Below are 17,991 nucleotides of genomic sequence, written 5' to 3'. Positions count from 1 at the left end.
TTGGCTATTCATATATACAGGAGTGAAACTGTATCTCTTGCCAAGTTCAACAGTCAAAATCATATGAAGTAAAGGTCATGTTGTAAGATCTGAAATTCTGTATATGCTAGAAAAAAATTCATGTAAGCATTCTAAGATTTAGGGAATAAGAAGAAAATTTCTGGAAAGGATTCTAATAGCACAGGGAATAAAACCAAAACTTGAAGTGGATTGCTTTAGATGGGTTTTCTTTTTACAGCAACGAACATAAACAACACAGTTAAGAGACAGCCTACAAAATGAGAAAAAATGCTAGCCATATTCCCAATAAAGTATTAATATCTAGATCTAACATAAACTAAGAACTGATAATACTAACTACCAAGAACCAAAGAAGCCCAAACAATAAATGGATTAATAAAAGATCAATTTCAAAAGATGAAGAACAATTGACTAATAAGCATATGGTAAAATGTTCACCAACCTTAGTCATCATGCAAATACATATTAAAACTACATGGACACGCCGACTTGCCCCATTGTCATTGAGAATTGATATCCTAAATTAAACTAATACAACAACAAATACTGAAAACGATACATGGAAAAAAAGATCATCATTATACACGGTTGTGGGACAGTAAGCCAGCTTAATCACTAGAGAAATCAGTATGCAGTTTCCACCAAAATCTCAGAGAAGACCTACTGTATGATCTGGCTGATCACTCTGGCCCTAATATCCAAAGGACTCTAACTCATTTTCACAGAGATAGTTGAATCTCTGTGTGTATTGCAGCCTTACCCACAGAGCAAAGTTATGGAGTTTTCTTAATCATCTGCTGTTGTGGAATATTAATTTAAGATGTGTTACATTCATTTATGTGGCAGAATATTTGTTTAATGATACAATGACATGTTACATTTGTTTGATTAAATAAAATTAACGTGGGGTCAGGAGGCTGAGTCAGCAACTAGCTGACAGGAAGTGGTAGGGAGGAACTACATGTAGCTAGGGTTCTTAGGTGGGGGCAAAGCAAAAGGAGTTTTAGTTTTTTGGGAGAAGCAAGCCAGAAGAGAAGTTTAGCTATTTGCTGTTCAGCCTCTCTGAGAGAGCAGAACTTCACCTCAGTCTTTGAATTCTGAGTTCTATAGAGGGATAGAGATCTAGATAAAGTTCTCGTTAGCAACCCTGATAGAGCCTGTGCCTGAGGGAACAGAATTCCCATGTTGCTGGTGCCAATGCAGCTGATCCGCTACTGGTAGATGCAGAGTTGCAACTGTCAATTAGGACAGCAGTTGCTTTAGGGACAGCTACTGAAGTTAATGGAATACAACAATCTGCCAATAGACTAATGGGTAAGTAAAATACAACGTAAAACACAAATTCTATGATGTTCTGTTCAGCAGCAATGAAGAAAACTGTATTTTTATTTTTATTTATTTATTTATTATTTTATTTTTGGAGAGGACCAAGCAGATGTTATAAGAGGCTGCTCAGTCTCCTCTCAGAGATCCAGCCTCAATTCCAGTTTCCTAGGACTAAATAAGCAGTTACTGAAAGAGCCACAAACAAAGGACTTTTTTTTAATTTCAAGATAGTTTATTTTCAAAATGGGTCACAACATTAGCTTTTGGCCCATTCTGCCAAATGTACAAGCTACAAATGCTTGCTCAGCAGCTGAGGGGCACACATTAGTATCATGTCTGAAAAGTGAATAAAAATCCATGTAAAACAAATATTCAAAGTTTCCATAGGAACATAGGTAAGTGTGACCCATCTCCTAGCCTTCTATTCTACATCTCTTGCAACCCCTACTCTTACAAAGATCTCAAAACTAGCAGTAATTAAGTTAAATGGCCCCCCCCAAATCCCTTAATTTGAGCTAAACTTGCAGGTGAGAGCTACAAGAATGGCATCTACACATTGATACTAGCAGAAGCACAGGCTGCTGGGTGCCGGTCCATCCCACTCTCCTGGGCACATGACAAGGGCAGCAGAGTGCCAACATCCTGCTCCTCCACTTCTGGTGGGAAGCCATGGCTCTGGATGAGCTGCCACATTGACCTTGACATTATGTAGTAGATGGAAGGCCTCTGGAATCCACTGAAAGTAGATGCAGCAACAACGGTGTATGTACCCATGTTCTCAAAGAGCATCCAATCACCCACATGCATTTCAGGCAGGTTACAATGCTCGACGATCCGATCAAGGCCATCCCACGCTGGTCCCCAGATGCTGGATGAGTAATACTTCTCATCTGGCTTGGGTCTCTTCGGCAGCAGGGTCTTCACATGTGCATGATCGTAAAGAATGCAGTTCAATGATCCATGGACTCTGTCATCCACATAATACATGATGGTTTGCTCATTTGACTCATCTTCATCATCAGACCCAGTCTGCTCTTTCCATACTATTTTTTGGCAATGATATTGACTGCCAGTGTGAAAGCTGACATGACATAGTATCTGCCTGACTCACCTATGGCTCTTACTCCAGAGTGTGCTGGAAAGTACTTGTGCAGAACAAAGGACAATTAATCACTGATTTGCTTGACCACAGGGGCAAGGGAGATAGGATACACCAAGCTTGGGCCACTGAGCCAGCCCCCATAGTCATTATGTCCTAGCCCAGCCAGCCTCCATAGCAGCTCAAGGACAAAGCCTGGGACTTGTTCAGGCCTGCCCCAAAATGGAAAACTGTAGCCCTGACCTGCAGTTAGAAGATTTCCTTTGTCCCGGCCTGCTAGCGGTTGGGACAAATGTCTCCCAATCACATCCCCCAAGTAAACACACAGAGGTTTATATTAATTATAACTGTATAGCCATAATATTAATTATAACTGTATAGCAAGCTTCTTGCTACCTAGCTCTTATATCATAAATCAGCCCATTACTATTAATCTATGTATCACCACATGTTCCGTGGCTTTACCTGTGTCCCATTACATGTTGCTCCTTGGCCAGTCGCTGGTATCTCTCCCCACCTTCTTCTTGTCTCTCCCTTTGAATTTTCTGCCTGCCTCTAAGCTACCTTGCCATAGGCCAAATAGCTTTATTTGTCAACCAATCAGAGCAACACATATTCACTGAAAGACATTCACCTATCATCACTGACCAGCCTCTAACTAGCCCTGGCCAATTACAATGTACTGATATGATTGCCATTTGCTTAAGCCAATTACAACTAGAGTGACCTAACTGCCTTAGGACTTTCCTTTGGCTATGCCTAAAAGGAATTCACATGTCCTTCTCAGGGTCTTCACAATCTTGTCATTGTGTGGAATGGCAGGCCCTAGCATGCTGGAATAATAAACAGTTTTATTGATTGTATATGTGGATGTTGGTCTTTTGTGGGATTTCTCCAGGGTCCTAACATTTTCAGGAACATGGACACTATTGAAGTACCTCATATTAGGCAAAGTAAATCAGAAGCAGAAAATACCACATGTTATCTGTCATTTGTTGATACTAGATACTATATAGATTTATAAAATCTTATTAATTTATAGTCATGGTAGAAGAAGAGAAACTGTGGTAATAAACAGGGATAGCAGGAGGTAGAGGGTGGAAAAGATCATGGGGTAAATGTCATTAATGTACATAGTATACTTATATGAAAATGTGCTTATGAAACCCATCACTATATACAATGGATATACAAGAATAAAACACCACTCATTTTACAGATAAAGTATTTATAGTATGACCACATAGAAAAGAATAGTATTGGGATTCAAGACATTTTGACAGATTCTTGGAACATAAAATTTATAATTGCCAAGGGAAAAGGAACCAAACATTCCATTGCAGAGAAAAAGAAAAAATAAATCTCACATGAAAGTGAAAAACAGTCCAGAAGCAATTCCAGTTTCAGTGATGATCAGAGCACAAAGCAAAGGAGCAGGAGGAGGCCCAGGCCCAGGAGACTCCAGGCATTGAAAAGGCAGCACTGTGACACCTCAGGCCATTGAAGTCCTCCTTGCTCTATGACCGAGAGACTTGGGCAGCAGGGGTTCTACAAACAAAGCTCAACACAGTCCTGAAGAAATGGAATGGTCAGTAGGAAAAGCCTATTAGAATTCACCATAATACTGAAAGCTAAATCACGCGAAGAAATCGCTGGGTCTCCAAGCACAAATGATAGAAGTGCAAGAAAGGCAACAAAACTTCATCAGTATGATGGGAAGGGCCCAGTAATTTAAAAGCTGGAAAAAGATGTGACACTTGGCCTCTTCCACTATCTATATAACCTAATGCACTACCCACAGCTGCAGAGTGTGTCTTCTTTGTCAGTTCCCTGGAAAGAATTACATGCTAATGGTGCAAGCTGACACTTTGAAGGACTGAGGTCAATGGGTGTTTATTCCAGAAACTCTCTGAAAAATCAGGTTCACTAACTCTTTGAGAAACAACAAATTCAGAAGAGGAAGTTTTTGACAAGCAGGGCAGCTGATAGAGAAAACGTCAAAGTTGATATTAAAATGTATTCTCTGCAATAGAATACTCACTGTGGGGCTAGGGAGATGGATCAGAAAGTAAAGTGCTTGTTGCACAACCATGATGACATGATTTCAGACTCCCAGCACCTAACTAGTAGCCTGCTCAATGCTGTGTGGTTGTGAAGAAATGGGGAATAGAGACAGGCCTATCCTTGAGGCTGACTGGCCAGCGGGCCTCTCTGACGTAGAGGACTCCATCTTCACTGAGAAATCCTGTCATGAATTAAGGTGGGGAGAGATAGAGGAAGACACTAAGCATCAATCATTGACCTCCATACTCACACAAATGTGGATAGATGCAACCATATGTGTACACAGCCCCCACCCATGCACACATACAAGTAAAATGTACATGTTAATGTTAAGAACAAGTTAAAATGAAAATTGAAGCACCTATTATTCTCATTAAACAAAGGGCTGTAGGAGAATGACGGCAAGAAAGAAACAGCATTCTATTTAAAAACATTATTGAAATAAATGGGAATTTTCTTATTAATAACATTTTGATGAAAAATAAAAAAATATTTAAATTCTAAACATTTTTATCATATGAATAGTACAAAATGATATTAAATAAAATATCTTTTTTTCATATCACTCTAAAATTTGGGAAAAGAACAAAGTAATGTTGTCTATTAGTATTAGGTTTATGATACAATGCAATATAAACCTCTTTGAATATGAAATTTGAATGATGAAAAGAAATAAGAAATATGATTTCATAAAATTGAATGAAATAATTTGTACCTAAAGTGAAAGTATTGAATACAACAGATATGAAAGGAGGCCTCTTTGGAGACATTCATAAGCTGAAACACAGTGAGTGTCTGGAACTAGAAAAAAAACTTAGTAGATTCTCTAAGGAATATATCCTGAACAAAATATTTCCTGCCAAGAGTACAAAGCAGTACCAAGCAAAATACTTAGCAATTTTGTATAGTAGAACTCAAATTTGAAAATAAGAAAGTACAGATCCCAATTGTACATTAACCAGGCATGGTCTTTATATTAATCACCACCTACTGCAAAAATAAACTTCTTTGGTGAGGCCTGAGAGATGTTCTAACTATATAACACTTGCTTAGGTGATAATTTAATGCTTTATCCATTTAGAAGAGTATTTGTAGTACACTTCTCCTAGGTCCTATTGCCTGTCTAGACACAGATTTTTTTTTTTGACCAGCTATGTATTGCCTAACTTTAGCTCACAGGGTTCACGGCTGAGGAAGACTGTTGATTGCTTTTTTTCTCCCAGTGACATGATTACCAACTTCCAACACTATAAAAGCCAGCCAGTAGTGGTGTAACTTTTAGGTAGGTACCAGCTTGATTTTTCTACATTTGGTTAGGCAACTGTGAGGTATCTTCAGCAATGGAAGTTTAACATTAAGTTGTGGAGGGTAACCAAGAGCAATGACAGTAGCTTTTAATATTTGGGTGGGCCTGTGGAACAACACCGATGAGCATCTCAGACAATTTAACTGCTCCATGACATTCAGTTCTTTTGTTGGTGTGGTTGTTTATTTGTTTTTTTTGGTTTTTGACAGCCTATGTTATCTGAAGGAAGCACTGTGCCCTCACCTCCATTATAGATAACTTCACTTAGACTCTTTTATGTATGTGTAAGTATATATTTCATGAAGCTTCTAGAATAGTTGATTTTTGTTAGTATTTAGTGTTAGTTGTCCCTCCCCATTCTCTGTCTTGTGTCTTGCCCTCCCATCTTCCACTACATAGAACTCTTCTTGCTCCATTTTGGCACATTTCCCCGCTCATAGCACTTACGTTCAGTCCTCCTTTGTTTGAAATACACCTATGACTCTTGACTTCTGTGAAGTTTCCAAATCAAATACGTTTCTGAAGATTCAAAGTTAGGGTATACATATGGGTAAAACAAGTAGTCTTTTTCTTTCTGTGCCTAGCTGACCACATTGAGCATGATTATTCCCAGATTAATTATTTACCTGAGAATTACATAATATTTTTTACACATCCATAGTTTATAAGAACCACTTCTTGAATTACTATATTTATTTTTGAGATTGCATTTTAATTACAACCTTTCTCCCTTACCTTTCCTCCCTCCAAACCCTTTCATATACTGCTCCTTGCTCTCCTGCAAATTAATGATCTCTTTTTCATCAATTGTTATTGCATGTATATCTGTATTTGTACATATAAATATATTATCAAATAAAACCGATTGAATTCATATAATGTAATTTGTATGAATTCATTCATAGCTGACCATTTGGCACCAGACAACTAATTGATGTGCTCTTCACTGGGGGGACCATTTTTCAACTCTCAGCTTTATTCAATTGCCTGTAGTACTTTGTGTATAATTGAGGCCTCATGGAATCTTCCCACACAGCTTTGCGTGTTTATTCATAGAGTCCTTGTTCAGTTCACTCTTTCGTGGTCATGCTCATAAAATTTATAGGTGTAGCTTCTGATGTTACTAGGAGACACAATTTCACAGCAAAATACCTGATCTTTGGCTCTTACAATCTTTCTTCCACAATGTTCTCTGAGCCTTAGGTGTGTTCTTTTATCTGTATCCATCTGGACTCCATTTTTTTAGTTGATAAACATCAAGGCTGTTATCATTAACAGTTTTTTGTTGTTCTCTAGACAGAGAAACAGCACACTTAGATGAACCAGTGTGCATGTAGATATTTGGTCTTCTGGTATGTGCACAGCAGTGGTATAGTTGAGTCATATGGTAAAGCTTTTTCTAGGTTTTTGAGGAGACTCCACACTGATGTCTGAAGTGGCTATAGCAGTGTGTAATCCCACTAACAGTGATCACTTTCCTCATATCATCACTGGACTTTGTTGTCAGCTGTTTGCATACTCTTGATCATTCCATCTGGATAGAGACAAAATCTGAAAATAGTTTTAAGTTGCATTTGCCCTATGGCTAATGATGCTGAACTTTTAAAATTTTAACATACATTCTTAGCCATTTTCATTTCTCTTTTGAGAATTCTTTAGTACCACATCTCAATTGTTTCAATTATTTCTTTTAATTTTTGAGATTATGATATGGTTATATTATTTTCTTCTTCTTTTCCTCCCTCTTAGCCATCTCTTATATATTTTCATGTTCTCTTCCTAATCATGGCCTTTTTTTAAACTAATTGTCTCCTTGGAGCAGAGACTACTCTCAGTGGCTACATCTACAATACAGCACCCACAGCTAAGGCTCTGGGATCACAGCAAAAACGGGGCAGAAAGATTGTAAGTTGTGGAGGAACGTAGAGTTCACTGTGAGATTGTGTCTCCTAAGAACACCAGAAACTACACGCGTGAAGTCACGCTTCAATTTTCAATGGGCAGTTTTCCTTGATGTTTAGCATTTTTTAGTTCTTTCTCTCATCTACACAACCATATACTGTCTGATATAAAATAGTGAAGATTTTTATTATCCTTGTGTCCTGCTTCTTTGTTGAATTGATGTCTCCTTCCCCCCAAGACTCAGGCGACATCCCAGAAGAAGGGGTAAAAAGATAATAAGAGTGGAGGTTGTGGAGGACGACTATAAGACATGTTTATTCAGACATGCTCAGCAGTTGTGACTAACTACCCAGACTCACGCAAGATCAAGTGAGACAAAATTATACTATGGATAGGGAAGGGGTCCCTGAATTTTCACTCTTAGATGAGGACATATTGGCATTTGGCAGTTGTTCTTGGGGTTGTGAACTGAGCCTGTGCTTCAGAAGATGGCTATACACTCATGCAATTACTGAGCATACAAAATGGACTCAGTGAATCTAAAGCAAAACAATCAATTAAACACACAAAACTAAAGACATACATTAGGAAAGAAAGTGAATGGAGTGAGAATGGAGTGAATTGGACATGGGAGAATGGGGGACTAAACTTAATTAAAACACATTATTTAATTATTTACATGTGTGGAATTCTCACATAAGGGCTTAAAGTTAACAAATTAAACAATAAAAGTAACTGCAAAATCACTATTATGTGATGGTAGTAGCAGCAATAAAGTAATGATATAAATATGCAACAGACTCAGAAAAACATAAGATAGCATGTTGGCAAGCCTAATACTAAGTCCAAGCATTTAAAATAGATGGTAGAACGACAAACACTGGAACTGAAAAACGGACCAACCATAAATTTAGAAGTAATATTTTTCAAATGAGTATTATTGTGAGAAAATCAGAAGTTTAATAATCTTACATATGCTATACAGTAGAAAATGAAGTTTTGAGAACTGTTTAAAAAAATTAAAATGTAGAATAAGAGACACCCTAGCATCCAAAACTTAGAAAGTTACAAAAAGATAGAAAGCATGTATAACAAGTTAACTATCAGAGAAAATGCAAATAGAAAAGAACTCAGTTAAAAAGTGTGAATTTCATAGACAAGCTATTTTAGTTGTAACATATTCCCCTGTTTAGGTTAGTAGTTAGTATTGTCAACAATCATAACTTGCTGAAGATGCCAAAATTAAACTCTAAATAGACTTAAAAAAAAGAGATCTGCTTACTGATATTACTTGGTTTTGTCTCTATGCATGGTGTTAAAAAAACCACATAAGCAAAGGGTACTTAAAATACAAAGTTCATTTGGTCATTTTTTTTTTTTTTTTTTTGTTTTTCGAGACAGGGTTTCTCTGTGTAGCTTTGAGCCTTTCCTGGAATTCACTCTGTAGCCCAAGCTGGCCTTGAACTCACAAAGATCCTCCACCCCTGCCTCCCAAGTGCTGGGATTAAATGCATGTGCCACCACCACTCAGCTTCATTTGGTCATTTCTTAATGATGACTAATTCTGAGAAAGATTTGTTAGAATTATTTAATTTATTAGAGAGCCGTTCTTATTCTGATCATGGGGCTGTATACCTTCCAACATTATCTTGCTTACTTTTTATATGACTCACTCAGGTTTGAAGATTGAGCTGAAAGGAGGAGGTTTATGAAGTCTGGCCTAAGGAGCACTGGATATAGTTATGGGTCAGCACACTGGAAATTTCTGCTTAGCTGTACCAGTGTATTAACCTATTCTGTTGTATGCAATGAATTTGTCAGTGCTCTTTATTTGTTGGTTTCTTTGTTTTCGTTCGGTGAAAGTTACGATGTCACCAAAACATGTAATAATAACCAATTGCTATGAGAGTGCCTTGCTTGAATTTCAGACTGCAACTACAGGAAACACAAACAGGCAGTTCTCGGGGTATGTTGTTTTCACAGCTCAACAGTAGACTTTTATCTCAATAAAAAAAATAACCTTCCACTTCCTCATACAGTGTGTATAAGACATGAGTATCTGTATCTGCACATCACTTATGTGAAATATGCTCACTTAATAATTTAAGAGACAAGCAAAAAAATATACCTACAGGTACTGAGAATCAGCTTCATTTGTAGAGACCTTGTCTAGAATGCAGGGAATCTGGGTTCTATAACTGGCTTTGCATTATACTGAGTATAGTGGCACGTGTCTGTGATCCCAACACCAGGAAGTCAGAGAGTACTGATGATTAAAAGTTCAAGGTCTTCCTGAGCTTCATACCAAGTTCAAGCCCAGTCTGAGATACCCAGGACACTGTCTCAAAAGAAAACAAAAGAAAAAGAGAATACTTTTGTTGCTGCTGTTGTTACTGTCGTTAAAGAAACTGCATAGAGACTCACACTACAATTGATTGCATGCTTTCTTCATCTTTGCAGCTGAGAAAGTATTTATAGAATCCACCAGGCAGTACAATACACATTGAACCTTAGGCACTTTCTGTTGTTGTGAAAGGCATTGTTAATTTTAAGAAAAGGAAACAAAGTTAAAAACAACAAAAAAAAGTTTTTATTTCCCCAACTATATAGAAAGAGCCTTATGCCTTTAAAATTTGCGTAGATGCAATAAAATGTACCTGGCCCTTCATTAACACTCTCTGCAACTAAACATTTTTGTTACATTTTGCTGACTTTAAACCCTGTGCTTTGGCACATTTTAGCCCCATTTTCAGTTGTATGACTTTTACCTACATTTCCATTTAGCATCCTGCCTCCTTCAAGGTTTTCTTGATCCCTTAGTCAAGACAGAATATACAGTCTTGACATTTCAATCACAATTTTCCCCATTATAACACTGATGCTTAAATTTAATTCAAATGGTATTTTTATTCACTAGATTGATAATTGTACATATAGGTAAACCATTCAGTTCTGGTCAAGCCAGAAACCTGTTTTAATAGCTATCAACTAAAAATATTTTCTACATAAAAAACATTTAAATATTAAAAATACAATTCCATTTTCTTTTATGAAATAGATTTTTATCTATTGTATTATATTATCTATTTAATATATAGAGAGATAATATATCCTGATTATAGTTTCCTTATCCTCGATGACCACTAGTTTCTCCCCACTTCCCATCCCATATGGATCTACCCTGTTTCTGTCTTTCAATACACAACAAACTAGCTTCTAAGGGATAATAATAAAATATAATAAGATAAACAAATACAAAATTAAACATTGACAGAGTATTTGAGACAAGGAACCTCCAGAGACTCCTGTCAGTTCATTTTCTATTGGCTACCGACAGCAGGAAGCAGTTGGAGAATACAATGTCCACAAACCCAAGAGGGGTGTGGGAGGCGTTTGGTCATTAGGTGGGTTATGAATGTTTGTTATCATTTAGGGGAATATAGGAATGATAAGATAAAAGGGTAGATTATTGAATTTACTTTAAATTAAAAAGAACAACTATTAATCTCAAGCATTTTGCATTGGCATAGATGTTTGTATATTGATACACATTTAAAGTTAATTTTGTTACACTGTATATTTTATATATATATAATATATATATATATTACATATATTTACTCTTGTTTGGGATATTGTACTTAATGCAGTTCATGTAAAATGAGTGTATAAATAAGAAGTGAAGTTAGTAGTTAATGTATAATAATTAAACTTATAGTCACATTAAGTATGTTTTCAAGTTTAAATAGGTATGTTTTAGATAGATAAATGATCTTTAAACACTTCAAAGGCCTATAGAATATAGTATTTAAAACGTTTTTTAAGGTTTATCATGACAATGAGACACATCTGCATCTGGTAGTACCAATTTACTTCAGAGATGATGGGCACTGAAGACATTCCTTATGGAGTTTGCTTTTATTGTGGCAAGGGTAGCCACTGGATAAAGAAACCTCTCTTGCCTTTGACGGCTGACAATGTGCTTTGCAGACTGTACCTGCAGGACACACAGGAAAAAGATAGTTGAACTTTGCCAAAATAAGACAGGACAGTCCTCCAACTTTCCTGCTTCACTGAAAAGTTAGCCAAATGCTCTCGGCCTGTAGGCTAAGGATGAATGCCCCAACATTGCAGAGGAATTTTTGGTGACTGCCCAGGCAGCCAAATGTCTGTGTTGTTAGATACTATTGCATCCTGGGTCTTTGATGGAGTTGAAGACTAGATAGTTATAACTGCAATTTTCCTTAGTTAAGACAGAAAGTAAATTAGGTGTAAATTTTTTGATTCACTAAGATATAATAGATAATGCATTATTTTCAGTAAATATGCTAATTACAAATAGAATGTTGTAAATTAATTCTTACTTGATAACTGTTATGGTTGTGTATAGTTTTCCTATGTTAAAGTTAAAACATTTCTTTTTATTTAGACAAAATATTGTAGAATTTTAAGATGTGTTATATATGTTTATGCTATGGAACATTTGTTTAATGATGCAAAGATGTGTTGCATTCTTTTATGTTGCATTTGTTTAACTTTGTGAATCTGTGTTACTCTGCCTGTCTAAAACACCTACCTGATTTAATAAAGAACTAAATGGCTATTAGCAAGACAAGAAAAAAGATAGGCAGGGCTGGCAGACAGAGAGAATAAGTAGATGGAGAAATCTGGAAGGAAAAGAAGAACTGGCAAGAGAACAAGGAGAGGAGGAGGCCAGGGACCACTCACTCAGCAGCACAGCCAGCCATGAAGTAAGAGTAAAAGTAAGATAAATAGAAGTAAGAAAAGGAAAAATCCCAGAAGAAAAAGATAGATGGAATAATTTAAAATTAAGAAAAGCTGGGAAGAAACAAGCTAAGCTAAAACTTGGCATTTATCATTAAGAATAAGCCTCTGTGTGTGATTTATTTGGGAGCTGGGTGGCAGGCCCCTAAAAGAGAAAAAAAAAAAAAAACAACAACAATGTTTCATTTACTGACAAGGAATTTCCAGTTAGGACCCTGTCTCTCCCATTATTTGGTAATTTCATTTAGGTCTCCTTCATGTGTGCATATATTCTAGGAAGATTCTGCTGTGTTAGAATTCCATACTGACCCTCAAATGTCTCTCATGGTGAGAAAGACCAAGTGTCAGGAGCTTGACAAAGCTGGAAACAGCCAATACAAAATCCAGAAAACAGTAACAAATACCTGGATTCTAGACCACATCTAACTCTCTCCTTGCCATGGAATGGACTCATTCACAATAAAGATAGTTCTTCCCACATCAAATAATTAATTAATATTATCACCCACAAATATTTCAGAGCCCTATATTTCAGGTGACTCAATTTCTTTTTTTAAATTTGACAATTAATACTAGCCACTGTTTTTTATCCTTTGTCAACTTGACATTCAATTGCATAATTTCTTTACCATAACCTTCCACCTCTTGTTCCTGTAGGCTTATAACTATATAACCATGTTATAACAATACACATAGTGTTTAAAATGTTAACACTTTAAAAGTCCAAAGTCTTTGAACTGTGTGCTCCTATTAAAGGAAAAATTAAGAAAAAAGAAAAATACCAACAACAAAACTGAAAACAAAATCTTAGTTACATATTTCCAAAACAGAAAAAATATGGAGTAAATATTCTCATGTTAAAATGAAATAATGGAAGTACAGTAACATCAAAACTTAATGAAACTTCAGCAGGGCAAGAGCAAATTCTTGCAGTTCCCTGTTCAGTATCTGTGACTATAATGTAACCAACTGGATTCTTAAATGCTTAAGTAGTCTCATATCTCCTGCTTGGCTTCCTGTAGCAGACATAATTTCTATTCTGTTCCAGCTCAATTCCAATGCTAGTAACACGTCTAAAAGCCATGTCACATAACCCTGACATTCGTCAATATCCTCTACTCTCTACTCTAGCTGAGACTTCATCTTCACAGCTTCATACAATGACCTCTCCAAGCTTCTCTGAATGGACTCTGACCTTTCTATACATAACATGACTGTAGCTGTACCTAATATTATGGGGCAATGGGGTCCTAAAAACCAGGTAATTCCTAGGTGTATAAAATCAGTGCCACATGGACAACACTGCCTAGTTAATTATAATTTAAGATAAAATCTAGTTTCTTTGGACCACAGTTGATTCAGCTTCTGTGTGCTGACCCAAGAGAAACACTTTTCTAGGTATATGCTTTCACAGATCAGGGAACTGCATCACATTATATTTTCTGTCTTTGATAAATCAGAATCTTCATAAGATAGCTCTTCCAAGTGCTGGAGTTCTTCTCTGAAAACAGCATCCCTGTTGACCTGATGCAAAACAGAAAGCTTCTTTTGAGAGGTGCTTAGATCTTTAGTGCCAGCCCATGAGCTCTGCTGTTTTGTTTTTTTATATATATAATTTAATTTAATTTTACATATCAGCCACAGATTCCCTTGTCCTCCCTCCTCCCGCCCACTTCCCACCCTCCCCCCAGCCCACCTACCCATTCCCATCTTCTCCAGGGAAAGGACTCCCCTGGGGATTCAGCTCAGCCTGTTAGATTCAGTGGAGGCAGGTCCAGTCCCCTCCTCCCTTCATCCAGGCTGAGCAAATTGTCCCTGCATAGGCCAGAGCTCTGCTGTTTTAAAACTGCCTTCTCTAAACAAACTAGTTCCCATTCTTTTATTTCAGATACCTCCAGGTTTTGGGGACATGGACAGAATGAAGCCAGATTGTTGTCAGTAATTTCACATGAATGTCACCTAGCTTAGCTTCTGGTAGATACTTGTTCCCCCTTGAGATGTCACTAGCTAAGGCCTCTGCTGCATTCATTTCCCTCATCATTCTTGTCTTTCAAGCACCACCAACACATTCTATAAAGCTCTATTTATGGTATCCAGCTGTTTTCTCTACCACAGTCTTAAACTCTCCCACAAAACATGCCCAATAGCTTAAGTGTCACATGGATTATCATAGTCATCGACCAACTTCCCAATTTCTTCTCCTCCTTCTCCTTCTCCTCCTCCTCCTCCTCCTCCTCCTCCTCCTCCTCCTCCTCCTCCTCCTCCTCCTTCTTCTTCTTCTTCTTCTTCTTTTGGTTTCTCAAGACAAGGTTTCTCTGTGTAGTTTCGGTGCCTGTTCTAGTTCTCACTCTGTAGACCAGGCTGGCCTCGAACTCACAGAGATCTGCCTGGTTCTACCTCCCTGGGTGCTGGGATTAAAGGCATGTGCTACCACCACCTGGCTGGACCAACTTCTTAATAATAATTTGTATTTAAGTTTCTTTTCCCATTGGTGCACTAGAATACCCTGACAGAAACAACTCAATGGAGGAACTGTTTATTTTGACTCACCATTCACACACAGTGCGGTATATTATGACAGGGAAGTCAAGGAGTTTGAAGCAGGTAAACACAGCACATCCACATGGAGAAACCAGGGAGCAATGAATGGAAAGAGGCCAGACTGTGTTTTCCATTTTATGTACTCTAGGATCTCCTGCTGGAGAACAGTACTGCACACAACAAAGGTGAGTCTTCTCACATCAGCTAACAAGGAAATCCCTCAAAGGCATTCAAAGAAGCACCCCTCACAGGTGATTATAACATTTTATCAAGTTGACAATGAAATCTAAGAAGCATAGGCACCATTACTAATTTCTCTTGAACAATATTGTTCTATCAGAAAACATGAACCTATAAAATACCCTCAAAGTCTCATTTTCCCACTTGATAGCCTCATTATTGCAGTTTTTGTATATAGTATGTGACATGAGAGTTGTGGCCGTTGTACCCATAATCCAGCATCACCTGATACTCAATGGGAGCTGAATTAGATGCCAATCATGTATTTTCTACCATCACCACCATTTGTGTTCCACATTCTGGCAAAATGTAAAGTTTTTTATCTTTGTTTACTGAGGTTGATAAAGCAAAATGGAAAAAAAAAATAAACTTTTAAGTATAATCATGAGTAGTTTTGCTTGTGCATAAATTTGTATCCCACATAGTTAAGGCAGAAACTGTTTTAGTTTCACAGTTTCAATTCTGCTTTCTGTTAGATAAAGGGTAACATGGGTTATAAAGAAATGTTTTCTTTTATCAGAGTTGGTGAATGTGCTAAGTATATAATCATTCTACTTAAAAGAAATGTTATCATAGACCCCATTTTCCTTGATTCTATATACATTATGAAATTTAGAGCACACTTACGGCTATATTTTATCAAGACAGATAATGGAAATTTCATCTTTACTAAACACTTAGCATGATAATCCAGAGGTTCCATAGAAAGTGTGAGAGGAGCAGGAATAATCTTAAGATCTGTCTGAAAACAAATGTAATTAATGCTGGTGCTTGTTTTGGATGGGATCATTCTGTCTGTTTTAAACAGAATCTCATGTAGACTCAAGCGGATAATGTTAGTTTAGAAACGCAAATTCAGAAACAGTTATATGCCTTTATCCTCTTCCATGCTGGTACACTGTTGCAGAGCTCAATAACAGATTGTTGCAGAGGGGAAAAACTTGAATTTACAGCCTACTAGAGTAAATATATGAAACTCGCCAGGATATTTGATAGACTGAGAGGTGACTGACGGCATTCCAGACAGAATTTAGAAGCAGGCTCACCTTTGATTTTAATGATTGAGGGAAACCAAGGCAGGTACCCTGTTTAAATATCCTTCAGGGGACAGTGTCCCTGATGCGATTCAGTATCACACCTAGATGTTTTGTGGTAGATGAAAGAACAACAGAGGACCCAAAATGACCTGGAGCTTTGGTTATTCTCAGAGATGGTTATCCGTACCTTTCAAAAAGAATTGGCATACATATGTTGCAGTCCTCAGACCCCAGCAATCCAGCCAGCCATATGTCCTTAGATTTTTACATAAGTAAGAGACATTCAACAATAAAAGAGAATAGATAATAGAAATGTATTATAGGGAATTGATAAAGTGCTTACCTGATGTGCACAAACCACTGTATTTAATCCTTAGCACAAAGTAAAAACATAAATTAAAAAAAAATTAAATAAACTGACTGTAGTGTTCATTTTTTGCTCTAGTATACTGGTTATGTGAGACTGGACAAGTATCCTGATGGGGAAATGTCTTTCTGTGTGCTGTGAAAATATGTTGCTCTGATTGGTTGATAAATAAATCCATTTGGCCTATGGCAAGGCAGCTTAGAGGCAGGTGGAAAATCCAAACAGATAGACAAGAAGAGAAAAGAGACACCAGCGAGATGCCCAAGGAACAACATATGAGATGCAGGTAAAGCCACAGAACATGTGGTGATAATGTAGATTAATAGTTATGGGCTAATTTAAGATATAAGAGCTAGCTAGCAAAAGGACTGAGCTATGGCCATGCAGTTATAATTAATATAAGCCTCTGTGTGTTTATCTGAGGGACGTGAGTGGGAGAGATTTGTCCTGATCACCAGCAGGCCGGGACAAAGCAAAACTTCAGCTACAGTCCTCTGGTTTGTAATTCACTTTCCGGCATCTATAGAAAGGAATCTCCCTTACATATTGCATATTATTGATATAAAGTATGATTGCTTATCCTTAAAATTGCCCTATGCATAGCTCCTGTCATATTCTTCTTCCTTCTATGTTATTTTAGTCAGATTTATAGACATGAAGAACGACAAGGAAAATGTCATAGAGAGTTTGACTTTTGATCATAAAGGGTGATCCAACAGCTGGTGCTCTATGTGCTGAAGTAGCTACAGCAAATTGTTTTTTATTTACCAACTCCAAATCACTTTATAGAGAATGCTGTGCTCCTGAACTCTTACCAGCAAAGGGATTATATTATAGTTACGTATTCATATAAATATGTCCTCATTAATTCATCATGGAGATACCCTGAAGTATTAATAAAATTTTCTAATGCAACAAGAGACATACCACAGAAAATAGTTTACATAGATGACCCTGTGAAAAGAATTTCTTAACAATTTAGCAAAAAGTCCAAGCACATAATTGTCCTTTCTAGGGGATCATTATAAAACCTTACCATCAGGCTTTAATCCAATCATTCTAAGAAGGTTATTAATGAGAATTCAAATTCTCTTATCTTCCTATTTTTCACATTTCTCTCTATTAAATGTATCAGTGAAGCTTTTTAAAAAATTCTTCCTAATTATTTTTTGTTCTCCAAACTGTATACAATTTTTGAAATTCTTTACAGGTGTTAATTTTGTTGATTATCCACCAGAGAAGATTACTCAGACATGGGTTCAGGCCAATAGAAAGTATTAGCTGGCCAGTGACTACACTGGGT

The 17,991-nt window shown here is 37.0% G+C and overlaps 1 pseudogene; it reads right to left on the bottom strand.

The window, feature by feature from the left end:
• Positions 1–1,896: 1,896 nt before the first annotated feature.
• The window catches only part of LOC131926128 (ornithine decarboxylase-like), a 36,376-nt pseudogene continuing 20,281 nt past the window's right edge, over positions 1,897–17,991 (bottom strand).

Source organism: Peromyscus eremicus, chromosome 16_21 (assembly GCF_949786415.1).
Source record: "Peromyscus eremicus chromosome 16_21, PerEre_H2_v1, whole genome shotgun sequence".
In the NCBI taxonomy this organism is placed as follows: domain Eukaryota; kingdom Metazoa; phylum Chordata; class Mammalia; order Rodentia; family Cricetidae; genus Peromyscus; species Peromyscus eremicus.
This window is presented reverse-complemented; position numbering and strand designations above follow the sequence as displayed.